A 19,009-nucleotide genomic window follows, 5' to 3' on the forward strand; every position below is an offset into this window, starting at 1 on the left:
GACGAAGTCTTTTACTACCTAAAAATTATAGGAACCAACTTCCACAGTTGGTCCGAGCTCAACGGACTCATTGCGCGTCGACACCATCAACTTGGTCTTCTCACCGTTTACCGCCAGACCCACTGATCGTCCCATGATATATATATATCATCAGCATAAGCAAGTAACATGTGGCTATTGGTGAAGATTGTGTCACTTCTTTTGACGTTTGCCTCTCGTATAACCTTTTCCAGCAGGATGTTGAAGAGACCACACGAAAGGCTGTATCCTTGTTTGAAACCTCTTTTGGTACAAAACTCTTCGGAGGGGCTCTGAGGATCTCGTGTCAGTTAAAGTCATTTTACAAAGCCGGATGAGCTTTGGGGGGATAACCAAATTCAGACATGGGTTGAAATACCTTTGAACGCAGCGGGCTCTCGAAGTCTGCTTTATAACCGACAAAAAGGTGGTAGGTGTCGACCTGCATCTCTTGGGTCTTCTGTAAGATTTGCCGCAGTGTAAATATCTGGTTAATGGTGGACTTGCCAGGTCTAAATCGGCATTGGTATGGTCCAATTATCTCATTGACCATAGGCTTTAGTCGTTCGCACAATATCCCTGACACCATCTTTTAGGCAATAGGGAGTAGACTTATGCCCCTATAGTTAGAGCATACAGCCATATCACATTTCTTGTGGACGAGGCACAGGATACTCAGGTTCCAATCGTTGGGTACTCGTTCTTCCTGCCAGATGGTGCTAACTAGCTGATGAATACACCTTATCAGCGTGTCGCCTCCGGTTTTGAGCAGCTCGGCTGGTAAGCCATCGGCTCCTGCTGCCTTTTTATTCTTCACCGGACTTATTTGACGTCTTTACCTCCCAGCGAAAATTCGGATCCGTTAGGGGAATTGGTGAAAAAAATATGAATTGTATTGAAATTGAAAACAAATTCCACCTCAACTGTTCTAAAAATAGAAAATATTTTTTTAGCTTATAGCTTTTTTCAACTTTCAGTGGTCATAGAATAACTAGTAATTCAGTGCGACATGCCCTTGTTAAAATAATGGGTTAGTAGGGGGATTTGTAAGTAGTTATGGCTGCCATAATTCCCTTATAAAACCCATAATTTTGGTAGGATTTTTTTGCTGGGTAGTACGAATTTCGTGACATTTTTAAAATTTAATAGAATTTGTGTGTCAACTATATGGCATCGACAAAAGATATCTAAATCTGAATCGATTTTAACATAATTTGCACATACATAACCAAATACCTAAAATAGGACGAACATAAATATGGGACTTGTATTATTAAGGACTTGGGCGTCAATTTCTTTAACTCTAAATGCGCACGACAAATTTTTTCTAATTTATCTAATCGAACCAAAAAATATATTTGGAATAATATTCTAACAGTAAGTTTTTTCTCTTTTGTTGTTGCTATAAGATGCAATTTATAGAGCCAATGTTTATAATTTTGGTCTCATATTTTTTTACGCTTTGTCTAGAGGTTTATACGGACCCTGATGTAGTATAATTTAGATTTGCTCCCATATTTTTTTTTTTAAATTTTTTTGATTTTCCGCTAAAATAAGAACAAATTTTAGAAATTATTGTGCATCTACAGATGGATGTCAAATGATGTTTTTGATATATGCATACATTTTCTCAATACAACAAATAAGAAATTTTTAAATATTTTTTCTTTATAAGAGAATAAAAACCGCTATAATTTTTACGCGAATCAGCCAATTTTTTGAACGGTTAAGGTACAAATTCTGGTTTCAAATCTGTTCGAAACCAGAATTTGTTCCTTAACCACTATACAAAAAATCGAAGATGTGCTCGCAAAAAAATTGTTTAATTCTTTACAAATGGAATTTGGTTTTTACCATATATATAGCCTAAAGGCTGAGGGTATAAAAAGTACCATCTTAGTACTTTTGGAAATTGTTAATTTTCCATCCCTGTCTGAGACACAATTTGCATTGCAAACAACAACAACAAAACAGTTGTTTACCAGCAATCAGGAGTTTCATAAATGCAGAAACAGTCGTATGTCAGGGTAAAATTAAATGCAGATCATAATTCAAATTAACGCTGCCGTCTGTTAGGTTACAATTAAATGCAGATCTTCATTTAAATTAACGCTGCCGTCTGTCTAGGGTATTATTTGGCGCAATTTCCTTAAATAAATAATTTAACAGATTTTGAAGTTGTTATAATTAAATAGAATTTGAATTTGTTTTACCTTTGCGTTTAATAAAGCGAAAGTGTTTTCTAATTAAACCGATATAGTTCGGAAAATATAAAAGTGTTTTTTCTATCTTTTCTTTTCATATTGTTGTGCCTTCTTTCCTCTTTTTGATGGCTCCAGTTTTGCTGCTCCCCAGTTGCCGCTATTTTTTGTTGTTGGGATTTTGCCCAATTTGTCTTGAAACAAAACAACTAGAACGTCTTTCATTGGCGACTAGAAGGTATTCCCGAGAAAGCTGGGAACATTTTCTCATAGAAACAAGTAAAAAAGTATCAGTCGGCTTTGCCGACAGAGATATACCCTCAGCCTGTGCAAATTGAAACACTTTTTTTTTACAAAAAACTTATGTATTTAGGGGATTTCAAAATGTTGGTCTCGTATGAACCGACAAAAATGTTGATTAGGATTAAAGTTCAAAAATTTTGCTGAAAAGGTACTTAAAGGAATGGTCCGACATAGACCATGGGGGTGCCATAGGGGGTTTTTACACCCTTCGGACTGTTTTCTCAAGAAGTATGGACTTGCCCCTGAAACAACTCTTACCATCGTAATTGAGGCAGCGAATGTAAGTTGCTTCAACAAAGTGATTCAATAGCAGGTCTTAAAGTGAACTTATCCAAAATTTTGTGTGGGAGGTACGGGATGGAGTGGACAAATATAGTCCATATTCGAACCTGATCTATATCTGGTAGATATTATGAGTATGTATAAGTATGGACCAAATCGGTCACTCCCATCAAGAGTTATCGTGCCCACAATTTTTCCGAATATTTTTGAACCTTTGTGGGGTAGGTACCTGAAGGAGTGGACCGATATGGCTTATCTACGAACTTAAACTAAGTTTGGAAACAATATTACGAAGGCCAAATTTTGGACGGAACCGGCATTTCCGTTCGAGAATTATCTTGCGCTTCCACCCATAAACATGGTGTCATAGGGTTTGTTTTTCAACTTTCAGGCTATTTTTTCAGGAAGTATGGACTTGCCCCTAAGAAAACTTGTACCTTCGAATAGGGGACAGTGAATACAAGATGGTACAACAAAAACCAAGGCGATTCGAGAGCAGGTCCTAAACTGAACTTTTCCGAAATTTTGTGTGGGAGGTACTCGAAGGAGTTTACCGATTGAGTCCATATTGGAACCTCATCTAAGTCTGGTAGAAATATCATAATGTGCAAAGTATGGACCAAATCGGTTACTCCCTTCAAGAGTTATCGTACGCACAAATTTTCCGAACATTTTCGAACTTCTGTGGGGGAGGTACCGGAAGGAGTGGACCGATATAATCCATATTTGAACTTGAACTAATTTTGGACAAAATATTATGAAAGCCAAATTTTGGACCGAATTAACAGATCCGTTCGAGAGTTATCTTGCGCTCCAACCACTACACACGGTGTCATAGGGTTTTTTGTAACTTTCAGGCTATTTTCTCAGGAAATATGGACTTGCCCCTAATGAAACTTACAGCGTCGTATAGAGGACAGCGAATACAACTTGCGTAAACAAAAATCAAAGCGATTCGAGAGCAGGTCCTAAACTGAACTTTTCCGAAATTTTTGTGTGGGAGGTACCGGAAGGAGTGGACCGATTGAGTCCATATTGCAACCTAATCTAAGTTTGGTAGAAATTACACGATGTGCAAAGTATGGACCAAATCGGTTATTCCCTACAAGAGTTATCGTGCGCACAAGTTTTGCGACCATTTTTGAACATTTGTGGGGGAGGTACCTGAAGGAGTGGACCTATATGGCCCATCTTCGAACTTAAATCGAATCTGGACAAAATATTTCGATACCCAAAATTTGAACCGAATCGACATACTTGGGGTCTAAAACCATTATTTCCATGAGTCACATTTTTGGTCGTATCAAAGTGTAAATACCCTCTTTAGCCTAAAGGCTGAGGGTATAAAAAAAACGATATCTTATCATCAAAGACGAGAAACAGCTTTTTATAGAAGAAGAAACCCGTAAATCCCACAGAAAATCACTTGATTTTCTTAGAGAGGATCAGTTGATCTTCTCAGCGAAAATCTGATGATCATATCATAGAAGATCTCTTGATCATAGTTCCGTTAGAGAAGTCCAGAAGGTTTTCTTACAGAAGATCCAAATGTTTTATCACAGAAGCATATTTCTTACAGACAATTCAAAGGTCTTGCCATAGAAAATCAGTGAACTTCCTTAAAAACATAAGTTTTCTCATAAAAGAATCATATCTTCTTTTCAAAAAATCTGTGTAACTTCTAATAAAAGATCTGTTAATCTTCTAAATATCATCAAGGCTTCTCATAAAAGATCACAACGATTGCGTTGACTACGACATGTTCAGAGAAAGCTCCCCCTTAAATTAGCAGTAAACGGAGAAGGCCAAAATATTTTGTAAAAGGTTTTTATTTTTAGCATTTCATTTATTCGATATAAAAAAGTAAATAAAATTAAACCCATGAATATATGATTAGAAACCGGTATTTGTTATAAAAATTATATTATACATATATTATTTTATAAATAAATTACTTACTTTTGTTAATTTTTATTTTCTCAATTCAGTCGGGGTGTATTGAATTATTTATTCGATTTGCTTTTTTATAATTTCTTTCTTCTTTCATGTGATATGCGAGTTAATTTTTCCGAATAATATATTTTTTCATTGATTCACAGTCATCCATAATGACAATCGAACATCTGACACAATTTCCAATTATTGATAAATTATATTTGCATTTATTTATTTGTTGTTATTTTTTATTTTAATAATATTGCTGTTTTATGTGCTTTTGCAGAGGCATTTATTTTCTTTTTACAACTGAAATAAAAATAATTTGTATGAATTTTTTCATTTTTGTTGTCGTATATTTTCTTTTAATCAATTTTTGTTGTTGTACGTAGGCACGGATGTAACTGCGTTTTAATTCAAATTCTTATCATCATCTCTGGTCTGGAAATTCACTTAATTTTTGTGTTTTTCTTTCATTTTTTTGTCATAGTTTTAGTTTTATTTATGTTGCAAATATAACATTGTGTAAAGCGAGAGAGAAATTAAATGAGAGAAATTTAGAACGAGGATTAATTGATAATAAAAGGGAATAAGAATTTATAAAAAAATGTATAAAGGAACAAAAGTTAAAGCTACGAAAAATACTAAAGAGGTTAATGTTATACATGAATTCCACATACAAATTTATTCAAAAAGTACGAGATCGAAGAGTCAATTAATCTGAAAGAAATTTCAAAATCAACATAACAGCCAACAAAAATATTGTTACCTTTTACCAAATTTGTTGTGTAAAAAGAGGACGCTTTTCAACGCCGTTTCTGTTTAAAGACGAATTCAAGTTTGTTTATATTAAGTTTGTAACGCATTGAAATAAACATTTGCGACCTTATTCTGAGTCGACCTATGCATGTGCGTCCGTCCGTATGTGGTAATCACTCTAGGATCCACAAAAATGGAGATAGGACGCTGAAATTACGGGAAGATGCGTCTTTTGCTTGCAGGCTGGTCAAGTTCGATGATGGGCTATATCGGTCCAAATTTTGGTATATTCCCCATATAACGGTACCACCCGATTTCAGGTACTTTGACGTTTTCAGTCACATTTTCAAACCGAATTAGCTATAATTTAGGGTTGCTAGTGATCAACAAACATATATTTCAAAAATTATGGGCATAGGTCCATGTTTGGGTATGACCCCCACATAAGGGTACTTTCCAATTTACGGTATTTTGAGGATTTCAGCTACAATTTTAGCGGAAGTACCTGTAATTTGACATTTGAGGTTCTCTGTGGTCAGGAAATTTCTCCACCAAAAATCGTCAACATAGGTCCAAGTTTTGGTATAGCCCGCATATAACGGTACCTCTCAATTTTCGGTATTTTGAGGATTTTAGCAAAAATTTTTAACCGAACAAGCTGTAATTTGACACTTGAGGTTCTCTGTGGCCTAGAATCTTCTCCACCAAAAATCGTCAACATAGGTTCAAGTTTTGGTATAGCCCGCATATAACGGTACCTCCCGATTTTCGGTATTTTGAGGACTTAAGCTACAATTTTTAACGGAATTAGCTTAAATTTGACATTTGAGGTTGTCAGTAGCCACGAAACTTCTCCACCAAAAATCGTTAGTATAGGTCCATGTTTTGGTATAGCTCCCATATAACGGTACCTCCAGATTTTCTGTATTTTGAGGATTTTTTCTAAAATTTTTAACCGAACTAGCTGTAATTTGACATTTGAGATTCTCATTAGCCACGAAACTTCTCCACCAAAAATCATTAATATAGGTCCATGTTTTGGTATAGCCACCATATAACGGTACCTCCCGATTTTCGGTATTTTGAAGATTTTAGCTACAATTGTTAACCGAACTAGCTGTAATTTGACATTTAAGGTTCTGAGTGGTCACGAAATTTCTCCACCAAAAGTCGTCAATATTGGTCCATGTTTTTGTATAGCCCCCATATAACGGTACCTCCCGATTTTCGGTATTTTGAAGATTTTAGCTACAATTGTTAACCGAACTAGCTGCAATTTGACATTTAAAGTTTTCAGTGGTCACGAAACTTCTCCACCAAAAATCGTCAATATAGGTATATGTTTAAGTATAGCCCCCATATAACGGTACCACCCGATTTTCGGTGTTTTGAAGATTTTACCTACAATTATTAACCGAATTAGCTATAATTTGACATTTGAGGTTATCAGTGGCCACGAAACTGCTCCACCAAAAATCCTCAGTATACCGGTACCTCCCGATTTTCGGTATTTTCAGGACTTTAGCTACAATTTTCAACGGAAGTAGCTGTAATATGACATTTGAGGTTCTCAGTGGTCACGAAACTTCTCACCCAAAATCGACATTATATGTATATCCATGTTTTTGTATAGCTCCCATATAACGGTACCTTCCGATTTTCGGTATTTTGGGAAATTTAGCTACAATTTTTTAACCGAACTAGCTATAATTTGACATTTGAGGTTCTCAGTGGCCACGAAACTTCTCCACCAAAACTCGTCAGTATAGGTCCATGTTTTGGTATAGCTCCCATATAACGGTACCTACCGCTTTTCGGTATTTTGAGGATTTTAGCTACAATTTTTAACCGAAATAGCTATAATTTGACATTTGAGGTTCTCAGTGGCCACGAAACTTCTCCACCAAAAATCGTCAGTATAAGCCCATGTTTTGGTATAGCCCCCATATTACGGTACCACCCGATTTCAGGTATTTTGACGTTTTTAGTCACATTTTCAAACCCAATTAGCTATAATTTGACATTTAGGGTTCCTAGTGATCAACAAACTTATAATTCAAAAATTATGGGCATAGGTCCATGTTTAGGTGTGGCCCCCATATAACGGTACCTCCCGATTTTCGGTATTTTGAGGACTTTAGCTACAATTTTAACCGAACTAGCTGTAATTTGACATTTGAGGTTTTCAGTAGTCATAAAACTTCTCACCCAAAAGCGTCAATATAGATCAATGTTTTTGTATAGCTCCCATATAACTGCACCTCCCGATTTTCGGTATTTTGAGGATTTTAGCCACAAGTTTTTAAGGAAGTAGCTGTAATTTGACATTTGAGGTTCTCAGTGGTCACAAAACTTCTCCACAAAAATCTCTATATAGGTCCATGTTTTTGTATAGCCCCCATATAACGGTACCTCCCGATTTCCGGTATTTTTAGGGTGTTAGCTACATTGTTTGACGAAACTGCCCTTTGACTTTTGAGTTTCCATGCAGTTATAAAACTTTTCCACCAAAAATTGTGAAGATAGGTCGACACTTTGATATAGCCGAAATTAACGACTTTTTACTTGTTGTTGTTTTTTTTTTTTTAATTAAGGAAACGGGAACATGGCAAAATAGTGAAGGAGAAGTGCAGACTTCTCTCATATCCATGGATGCAGCTCGATATATATTCAGTTCAATGATATAGGACCTCATTTTTACCCCCCGAGTCTGAAAGGCCTGTCTCATGAAACCACTTGAAGAGAAGTTTTACATGACTGAAAATACTCAGGAAATGTAGGCAAAAATTACACTGTGGGTATTTAATTTAAAAAAAAAAATCGTGTTCTATTTTAGTTCATTATATTTGGTCATATTTAGTCTGCAAAAATCTAATCTTGCAAGGGCGGTGAGAGTCAAGGTAACGACTTATAAATTATCCCAACATATAAGAAGAATCTTCTTATTGTTTGTAAGTATTCACTTAAACTGAATAACTTTTTCGAAATCCTAATCCTAATCATTTGTTACGTTACCTAATTTTGTATACTAACCCCCTCTTTTTCAACAACAACAATATAAAGCAGCTGGTTTTATTTTCTCATCATCAGTCATCAGTAATGAAATGCAATGATCATAATTTCGCTCTAAAAGAAATCACACACAAGTTGTTGCAAGTTGTATTGTAGTACAAGAACAAAAACAACAACCTACAACAACAACGACAGAAACGACAACGTCGTCAGCAACGTCCATAAACAAGAAAAGAAAATTATAATCACAAAACAAAAAGAAAATCAGAGGGAATAAAGATAGTAAAGGAAAGCAGTCATATGGAAGAAGGCTCAGCTTAGTCGAATCTTAAATACCCTTCTGTTTGTGCTGAAAATATTTCGGGAAATACATTTTAGGAAGTAAACTAGAAGTAGGCCGGACAATTTGAATGGTCCTCAAAGTAAGTTTCGACAGTTCTCTCTTTTTAATTTGAAACATGTATGGGAACGGAGTAATGGTTCGCCAACCTGCGTACGTCATTGTATTTTTTGTTACACAGGTAACTTAAGTTTCTCTTCAATTTAAATTCGATTATAATTGTTTGAGTAACACTATGGTGCAAGGTATTCACACTGAATGTTCGGGCTCGATTCCCGGTCAGACAAGATCACATTTTCACCTGTGGTATGCGTAACCCTCAATGTATTGTTGTTCATATTTTCTGATTATTTCAGACACGTACAACATCTCTACAAGCCGTGTCTTAAGAAACGCCTTTCGGACTCGGCTTGTAGGACCCATACGTGTGAGAAAATATCAATGAAGGTCCACTCATTGATATGAGAGAAGTCTCCAAGCCTGACGGATATGCTCATTAATCTAGACCAGTGCTCACAGTGAGCCCTTACTGAGAACCAGTGAGCATACATTGCAGTGTGTTTCACATTGAAAGTTACGCTCACTTGCTCTCAGTAAGGACTCGGTGGTGAGCACTGATCTAGAGGTTTCCGTTTGTACCATTAAACCTCTCTCTCCAGATAATAAAGATCTCTCCTGATGTGTCTGGGTAGGAGAATCCTGTACACTAAATCATGCCAGGGCCACGGCGTTAACACCCAAGCAGGTACTGCACCGACAACATCTTGTTGTGTCGATGTACAGCTAAATCTTGGTCTCCTTATGAAGATGTAGAAGACATTATGGGGAGACAACCTGTTGCAGTCCTCAGTTTAGCATTCCGACAGATTTGAATATTCTTCCACTGCCTAGCTCTAACATTGGCATACCAGACTTACGCCGAATAGCTTACCACAGACAGGCATATTGCTATGTAAAAGGTCAACAAGGTTTCTTTGTCAGCTGCCGGGAAGCTATTTGATCCTACTTCTAATCTTGTCCCAAATATCTGCGGCATGTGTAATGGGGAGGCAATCTGTTGCAGTCCTTAGGGTGGCATTCTGGCAAGTTGGAATATCATTCCACTGCGTACCTCCAATAACTGCATATCTCCCTAGCGACGCATAGCTTAGCAAAGACCAGCCTAATGCTTTATAATAGGTCCACAAGATTTCTCTAGCCCTGTTCCTTTACGTTCAAGAATCTTCAAGTTTTACCACTTTTTACTCGAAAAGCGTTCCTTTACTTTAGACACCATACATTTCATATGGGAGCAGTTTACAACTTTTACCACTTTTGCCGGTTTTACCATTTTCAAAAGTAAAGGAACAGACCATCTGTCAGCACCATAAGTGCTGCCGACCAGCGACTTAAGGACTTTCTTCCTATTTTTGATCTGAAAGCAGTTTCACCCAATATCTTCGGGTAGTTTAGTGTTCGGAATTAGGATACTATCGACCAATATATTCTGGACGAGCCTCCTTTCAACCGTCCAAGTGGTAAACGGTTCGGCAGTAGATTTAGCAGTGTATATTTTCATATTCCTCAGGTGGAAGAACAGCACTAAGCCTCGAACTTATCACATATGTCGTCGACGACGATTTCCACACATATAGTTAATTATCGCACTGTTCCACAACGGCTGAAGAGAAATCTTCACTATGTCCTCAAATAGCTTAGCATGGTTAAAGGTATCGATGGCTTTCGATAGGTCAAGAGCCGCCATGAAAAGAGAATCTTCGTTACTGGCGAGAGGAGGGAAATTGGTCATTACTATTCAACTCTGCTGGTAACATTGCCTTTCCGGGCTTCTGATATAATATGGGTGACTAACGACACTTGTCAAATACTCAACTCCGGGTTCATTCAGTTGCTTAAGCATTAACATTGAGATTCGGTGTAGGCCCAACGCTTTTTGTACATTGTGGTGGTACTTCCTAGCCTGAGAAGGTTATTATACGGCATAGCACACTCCTCTATGCCATATCACTATCGGGGTGCTCTATCAACTGCAGGTTAAAGTAACACGCGCAGGTTAAAGTAACACGCGCACCTCTCTACTCCAATGATAGTAGTTCTATCATCCTTCTTTGCCGGATTCGAGAGTGATTTAACTGTTGACTTAATCCTGTACCAATATTGCATTGGTTCAGGTGGTATACTTTTTTCGCTTATGGTAGTATTGTTTCCGCTTATTCATGTCATTCTTGCTTAGGTAATTTTTGGCAAAAGAACAGAGCACGGCCGAACTAAATTTGAACTAGGTTGTCCTTTGCCTTTTAGTCTTACCCGAAATGACTTAAACACAAAAGACAGGTGCTTATGTACCGAGGCCACAAGTTCCCTAACTCTTGGGTCTACAGGGTTCGTAAGACGAAGTTCATCGCGCTCATTACCGTCCCCTCTGCTGACATTTGGTCTAATTTCGGGCATTCGACCAGCAGATATGTAGCGAGTGGCAGCAGCTGTGATAATGTCCCAGAAAATTCTCTCAGCTACTCGAGGATCTGAGGCAATGGACAGCTCTCTAAAGCGGTGATGGGTAAATTCCCTGAACCCTTGCCAATTAGCTCTTCCATGGTTTAGAAAAGTATGGCGTTCAGAGGTTTTGAAGCCTTTTAACTGAGACGACGATAGGAAGGTGGTCTGATCCATGGTTCAGAAAAGAACGACGGTCAGAGATTATGAAGTCGGATGGTCTCTTAAGGGAGATGTGATCTGAGACAAGGGAATTACGGGTAGCCAGGACACGTCAATTTATCAGATAAGGAGGCACAATGGTGATGTCTGGCAAGCTGTGACAATCCTCTTTATCCTCGTAGGAGCATCTACCAAACTTCGCACAATGTGATACTATCAATTTACTCGGTCACCGCCCTGGTCGTTACCTAGGACGGAATGCAAATGATCATGATGATCATTGAAGTCCCCTAGCATCAGACGGTTATTACCTTACAAATGTGAACTAATATCGGACATATAACGCAGGACAGAATTATTCACCCGCGGTATGTAGACATTAAGCATATGCACTTTGGCAGTCCCACACTTTACTGCTATTCCCATACATTAATTTCATGTATGGGTCAATAGAATCAACCACATGGGGGATAGGTCTGCACTGGACAGAGTGGATGATACTCCATCCTCCTCCTCCGCTTCCTGTACGATTCTTCCGCAAAACGTTCTAAGCTTAAAGTGGCAGTGAACATTGTTTCCTTGTTCGCGGCAACAATGATGTTTCTCTGACTCATAAAGTCTACAATTTTGCTGACTTTGTTGTGGAGACCGTTTCATTTGAACTGCAGGATCGAAGCATTCCCGGGACGCTGAACAACAAAATGCTGCAGCATAACTCCAATCGCAGTTATCCTGAAGGCGACTGAGGCCAGAGCTGCCTCGAAAGTACAGCCGATACCTACATTCATTATATATCACCGATGTTGACATATGGAGGATGCGGATCTGATAGAAGGAACAGATCCATGGTCTGGGGCTTGGACCAAAATAAAAGAAATGTAGACGGAGTGTGGCTAAGTCGATGTCGCATAAAATGGGGCGTGGTTGTCGGTTTCAAAGGCTTTAAATGGCGCCATTAAGTTCTCGAGAGATATTGTGGAGATTGCGCGCAGTGGTGTTTTTGATGATTGTGAACTTATTCTTGTGAACTAGCTTGTTTTGATACTGCGGAGAGACTAATGGAAGTGAAGCTGGTCTGTATTATTCCACTCACATTTTGCTAGCATTTTTGTCTGGCTTCAATAGCGGGACCACTCATCTCTTTTCAGACTTCGTGACGATTACTATCATCAAGTTGCGAAATTTTGTTAAATACTTAACTTTTGGCTCATCCAACTGTGTCAGCATTGCCCTGGAGAATCCGTACGGGACCAATGCTTTAGATGATTTTGCTTTCCGAATGACATTTACAGCATCATCCACCGTAAATTGTGGTGATGCCTCCTCAATTGAAAGATATCTTATGTCACGTAATAGTCTCTTCGCCCTATCACTCTCTGGGTGATCGATATAATTTAGACCACTTTGTAGCGCTAACAGTTGTATAGTTTACCACAGACCGTATAGCTTACAACAGAGCGGTTTCTTGCTTTATAAGAGGTCAACATGGTTTCTTTGTCAGCACCCCAATTGCTGCCGGCCAGCGTCTGAAGAACCTTGTTTCTTCTTGTGAACAGCTGTGGCTTGTCCAGACGACCCAAACATGCTGTAGTACGTTACACCCAATATCATGGGGTAGTTAGTGGTCGGAATCACAACGCTATCGACCAATATGTTCAGGCGGAGCCTCATTCCAGCCTTCCATATAGTGAACAGTGTGGCAGTGGATTTAGTGGCGGATATTTTCGTATTCCGCAGCTGGAATAACTGCATTAAGTCTGCTGTGTAAACATTTCACCTGTTACATATGTCATCGACAATAGGACCCGACGTCAAGATCGTGCAATCATCCGCAAGCATTAGATCTCTGTGCCATCGGAAAGCTAGAGGTTTAACAGTTCCGGAGATATCTCCAAGTCTTGGGGAAAATCCGGATTAACTCTATGTGTTTTATTTCTCTTCTCTTGACGGTATCGTTGACTTTCGATGGCTCAAGAGCCACGATACACGAATGCAAACACATAATTGTTGAGGTGTCGCCACCTGCTCGAAGATTCTCCCCAGTCAATCCGATGCATATATCAAACCGACCACCGTGAGATTGACTGTATTTTGTTGTTGCTCATCCTTCGATTGTCAAATTCTAAGTCGATATAACCATGTCCATCTGTCCGTCCGTCTGTTGAAATCAAGATACAGCTCGGAATTTTTAAGATAGAGCTTTGTAATTTGGTATAGAAGTTTCTATTACTCCTAGAATATTTGGTATTGCAAATGGGCTATATCGGTCCACGTTTTGATAAAGCCCCCATAGAACGCTACCACCCGATTTTTGGTATTTTTATGGTTTTAGCCTCATTATCACTCCGAAATGGCTGAAATTTGATACTGAGTCTTCGTTGGGGGTATAAAACTTTCCCCCAGAAATTTGTCGATATAGGTCCACGCCTTCATATAGCCCCCATAGAACGGTACCTCCGGATTTTCGGTATTTTGAAGGTTGTGGACACAATAATCCACCGAAATGGCTAAAATTCGGTACATAGTCTTCTTTGGTGGTATAAAACTTTCTCCGATAAATTTGTCGGTACAGGTCCACGCCTGCAGATAGCCCCCATAGAACGGTACCTCCGGATTTTCGGTATTTTGAAGGTTGTGGACACAATAATCCACCGAAATGGCTAAAATTTGGTACATAGTCTTCTTTGGTGGTATAAAACTTTCTCCGATAAATTTGTCGGTACAGGTCCACGCCTGCAGATAGCCCCCATAGAAAGGTACCTCCCGATTTTCGGTATTTTGTAGGTTGTGGCCACAATAATCCATCGAAATGGCAGCAATTTGGTATTAAGTCTTCTTTGGTCCAAACTTTCCAAATGAAATTTGTCGGTATAGGTCGACGCCTTCATATAGCCCCCATAGAAAGGTACCTCCCGATTTTCGGTATTTTGAAGGTTTTAGCCACATTATCTTACCGAAATAGACGAAACTTGGTATTTAGTCTTCTTTGAGTTTAAAAACATTCCGCCAGAAATATGTAGGTATAGATCGATGTTTTGATATAGCTCCCATAGAACGGTACCTCCCGAATTTCGGTATTTTGAAGGTTAGCCACATTGTCTTACCGAAATTGCTGAAATTTAGTATTTAGTCTTCTTCGTAAACGAAAGGGAACTCATAGTTTCATTTTACTGCCATACAACTCGTGGTGGAGGGTATATCAAGTTCGGCCCGGCCGAACTTAACGCCGTTCTTACTTGTAAAAATATATATAATTGTTCCACAAACATCACAGAAGGAACAAGGGAGACTTCTCTCATATCAATGAGTGCACCCCGATAGATATTAGGATCAATGATATGGGATCTACTGTTTATTGCCGAGACACCATTTGCAGAGAAGTTTTACATCAGGCAATGTCGCAAACATTACACTTACAGGTCTATAGATACACCCTTTCTTTCAGAAAAGGTCTATAGAAACACCCTTCCTTTCAGAAAGGGTCTATAGAAGCATCCTTTCCTTCAGAAAGGCTTTACAAAAAATAGCACTCAAAGTGGATTTAGTTTGGTCCTTTGGGAAACCTGCTACATTTTTTTTTTTTTGGAATTGCTGCTCAAGCTTGGATCTTCGTAGTGTAACACGTGTAATGACAAACCACATTTACCCGCCATCGCATGCAGGGTAAACGTAAATTGTTGTTGGACAAAAGTTGATTTTCTGGTAAATTCAATTTCCTCAATAGGAATTATTTTAGAAATCTCAAAAAAATGGTTTTTCAAATTAAAATTTAGATTCCAGAGAATTTTGGGTACGCATATATGGCAAAAACTACAGATTTGTTTATTATTTTTATTTTTTTTTTTCTTTTTTTTTGTTTTTGCAATAAAATGTTTGGGATTTTTGCACAGTGATTCCCACAAATTTGAATACGCACAGTTACATCCATACACACACACATACATATGTATTTTAAAACAAATTTTTCATTGTGTTCACACAAATGCTGAGATAATTGGCATGTAAACATTTAGGCCTGATTTGAGAAAAGGTGGGTTGCTTTCATGTCATTGTTGTTGTTGTTTCTATTATTTGGCTAACATTGTCGTCACTCACTTTTGAAGCTATGCTTCAAATTCCAAACACACACACACAACACACCTTGCAAAGGTGTTGTTTGTTCGGCTGTTGCTTCTGTTGTCACCGACCGCACTCCTCCAACAAAAAACACGAAAAGGTATACAAATCACAAACACTTGCACACAAAGATGATCAGTAATGCACACGAACGACTGAAATAACAACAACAGCAATAAGAAACAACACGTCAATAATTCGCGATCTATCCAAAATAAACCAAAACCAATGCTGGATGGCTGGTTCGGTCTGGTTCGGTTCGGCGATTAACTCTTTTTTGCGCGCCACACACGAAAAACGACGAGCCAACGAATAACAATAATGGTACACTTGCTAATTTATTGTTTGTGTTGTTGTTACAGATTAAAAACAAGTTAATTCTTTGTTTTTGTTGTTGCTATTTTTATATGTATATTTTTTTTATTTTAAAAACAAAAATCAATTAATCGTCTTCATTTTATTTAAAAACCGTCACTGATTTCTTTTCGTTTTCATAGTTAAAATGTGACTAAAGACGAGCTTTAGCAAAACAAGCTATTCAACCGCGAGAGAGAGAAAGGAAGCCAAAACACTGAGATTTGTTTTTGATTAAAGCCAGCTTGTTCAACGATAACTGAATACCAAATATTGGCTTAGAACATTATGCCGCCGATGATTTTTTATTAATTACCGATCATTGCAATCGATCACTCGCGTTCTCTCTCTTCTATCTCCCTGCTTCTTTTCGCATGAAATGTGGGGGCATTACAAGAATAGAGTGTTCTTGTACGCGCCGTTACAGCAAACCCCGTTTGAAAGATGCGAACCGCCGCTGTTTTTTATTGAAAACTTTTCGCGTTTACTGCTGTCACTGGAGTGGATCAAGTTGATCAAGCGCAACATCAGCTAAGCCTGGGCCAGAGCGAGTCATACTACTTTACACAGAAAAAAAGATACAATGCAATAATAACAATGAGTATAATAATAATGACGATAGCCAGCCAGCCAGCAATCACAATCTGCTCACAACACAACAACAATAAACAAATCAAAAAACGGCACACGATTGTCGTGTTTCGTGTTGTTGTATTTTTTCTGTTTTTGTCCAATTGGCATTTGTCTTAGTTATACGATGATGGAAAATATTTTTGGTTGGAGCAGAACTTTTACGAGGTTCGCTATTCGAAGGTAGTTGTCCCTTAGAGAGGGGCAATCTCCCTGCCTACGAAAAACACCGATTGAAAGCATGAAAGAATTAAAGAAGTTTTTGGAGTGTTGGGTTCTACGTAGCAAGAGCGCATGCCATTTGCCATCTAAGTCCGCCTATATGAAGTCATCACCCAGCTAACAATTTTTTCCGAGGGCTCTGATATCAGATTTTTTCTGAGATTTTCTGAATATTTTTTAGAATTGTGGCCGATTTCTCTAATATTTTCCTAGAAATTTGACCGATTTTCTATAAGTTTATTTTAAGAATCTCTGCACATTTTCTAAAGAATCTTAAGAATCGTCATTCCGAATTCGTTCCGATTTCTAATGGATTTTCTAAGGGAATTTTTTTTCGTTTGATGTCGAAGAACAAAATGACTGGTCATAAAATTCGCATATACAATTTTAAAATTTTTTTAATATAAATGCTACATATAATAATTCAAGCTAGTGTTGATAGCTTCAACATAAATGTAGAAGTATACTTCTGCATATTGTTCTACTGTTAATCATAAAATGATAACAACAGGCAAAATCATTAGAAAGTTTATAATTAGAATCTTCCATAAATAGCACATTAAAAGTAAATTGTCTCTGAGTGGGGTTTGTTCTGTACAGTACGACACGCGGCGTCAGCGTCAGAACTGTTCCCGATTTTTTCAGAAAATCTGAACTTTTCTCCGAATTTTTCCAGAATTTCCTTCCGAATTCGGACGGATTTTCTTAAGAAAATCTAAATTTTTCATCGAATTTTCCAGAATTCTCTTCCGAATTCGGACCGAATTCTGTCAGAAAATCTAAATTTTTCTCCGAATTTTCCAAGAATTTACTTCCGAATACGGACGGAATTCGTCGCGAAACTCTAATATTTTTTAAGAATTTCCTTAGAAAATTCTTTCCGAATTCGGTGACCACGTCCATACAAATTTCGTACCGAATTCGGTACGAATTCGGCATCAGAATCGTATATTTTTTCAGAAATTCTGTCCGAATTCGAAACGAATTCGGAAAAAAATGTTAGCTGGGAATGTTTTAGTATATGCGTATGTATGGGTGAAAAAACCAACAACCACATGATGTTTTAATTCACGCACACTCTAAGTGAGAGAGAGAAGCAAATGCAAAAACAACTCAGTCCCTGATCTAGAGCCGTCCCTGCTTCATTGCAAAGACAGTATAGTGAGGGCGCCCACCAGCGGTGCTCAGAATAGTGTATTAGTAGTGGTAAGACACTCTCCCATGATGAAATTATAAGGTGGCGTAAAACGACCAGCTGATTAGTTTCAATCTGTAAATTTTTTTGTTATTGTGAATAATTTGTATGAAAACGTAAACAAACATTTTGACATATTGAAAAATTTTCGGCCAAAATAGAGTTGTTGTTGTGCTACTTACGTGACCTTATAAATAGATCTTGCACTCTCCCCATTACTAAGCAATGGCAACTGAGAAAAAAAGAGAGAATACGTGTGGTTTGTTTTTACGCTACCGTAAGGAAGTGATCACCAATGGCGCCCACTGAGTTGTTTTTGCATTTGCTTCTCTCTCTCACTTACAGTGTAAGTGAATCATTGATGCTCAAATTATTTTGTTCATTTGTTTCTCTGAGAGTGCCTTTCCTTTGCTAAACCACAGCAGATGAGAAAAAAGAGAACGTGTGTTGTTGTTGTAGTCACGTTAACGTATATGGATGATCTTGGCTGAAGTGAATAAAAACAAACAATAAACATCATATGGTTGTTGTTTTCTTCACCCATACATATACACATACTAAACCAGGTATCTGCACTAACACAAACGCATTGTTTGCGGTCTCACGCATACGTCTCTCTCTCGCTCTCTCCACAAACAGCGTGTGCGTTAATGCATTGCTAAAACTAAAAATCATTGAAACAAGCGACAACAGAACCTCCTTCATTGACTTCTGAACGAAGACTGAGTGGTGGTTGTTCTGTTGTTATTCTCATCAAGGGCACGTGTGCCCCCTTTTTGCCGGATGCTGTACTAAACCATTGATGGAAATTCTTGGACGACACTGATCTAGAGCAGCAATCGGCACACAACAACAAAAATTTGACCAAACACTGTGTGAGTGCATGCCCAGCAACCAAATGTCTGATGTCCGACACGTCTGAACAATTTCGGAAGCAAAGTCGTTCAGATTTCGTTCCGATTTCTAAACGATTTTTCGGATTCA

At 38.1% G+C, this 19,009-nt stretch overlaps 1 protein-coding gene across 6 annotated transcripts in view; it reads right to left on the reverse strand.

Annotated features, from left to right (window-relative positions):
- The window catches only part of LOC141387633 (uncharacterized), a 134,841-nt gene extending 118,359 nt beyond the window's left edge, over nt 1-16,482 (reverse strand). Inside the window, exons 1-3 of one of the 6 annotated variants that reach the window (XM_073957575.1) lie at nt 16,295-16,481; nt 15,604-15,779; nt 4,764-5,048 (exon numbers count right to left, since the gene is read on the reverse strand). The gene's annotated coding sequence lies outside the window, so the exon portion shown is untranslated. Of the gene's footprint in view, nt 1-4,763; nt 5,049-15,450 lie in introns of all 6 variants that reach the window. The other 5 variants (XM_073957577.1, XM_073957579.1, XM_073957574.1 and 2 more) reach the window with 5 other exon arrangements.
- Between the last annotated feature and the right edge of the window lie 2,527 nt (nt 16,483-19,009).

Source organism: Musca autumnalis, unplaced genomic scaffold, assembly GCF_047663935.1.
Source record: "Musca autumnalis isolate F117 unplaced genomic scaffold, ASM4766393v1 scaffold_5, whole genome shotgun sequence".
NCBI lineage: Eukaryota > Metazoa > Arthropoda > Insecta > Diptera > Muscidae > Musca > Musca autumnalis.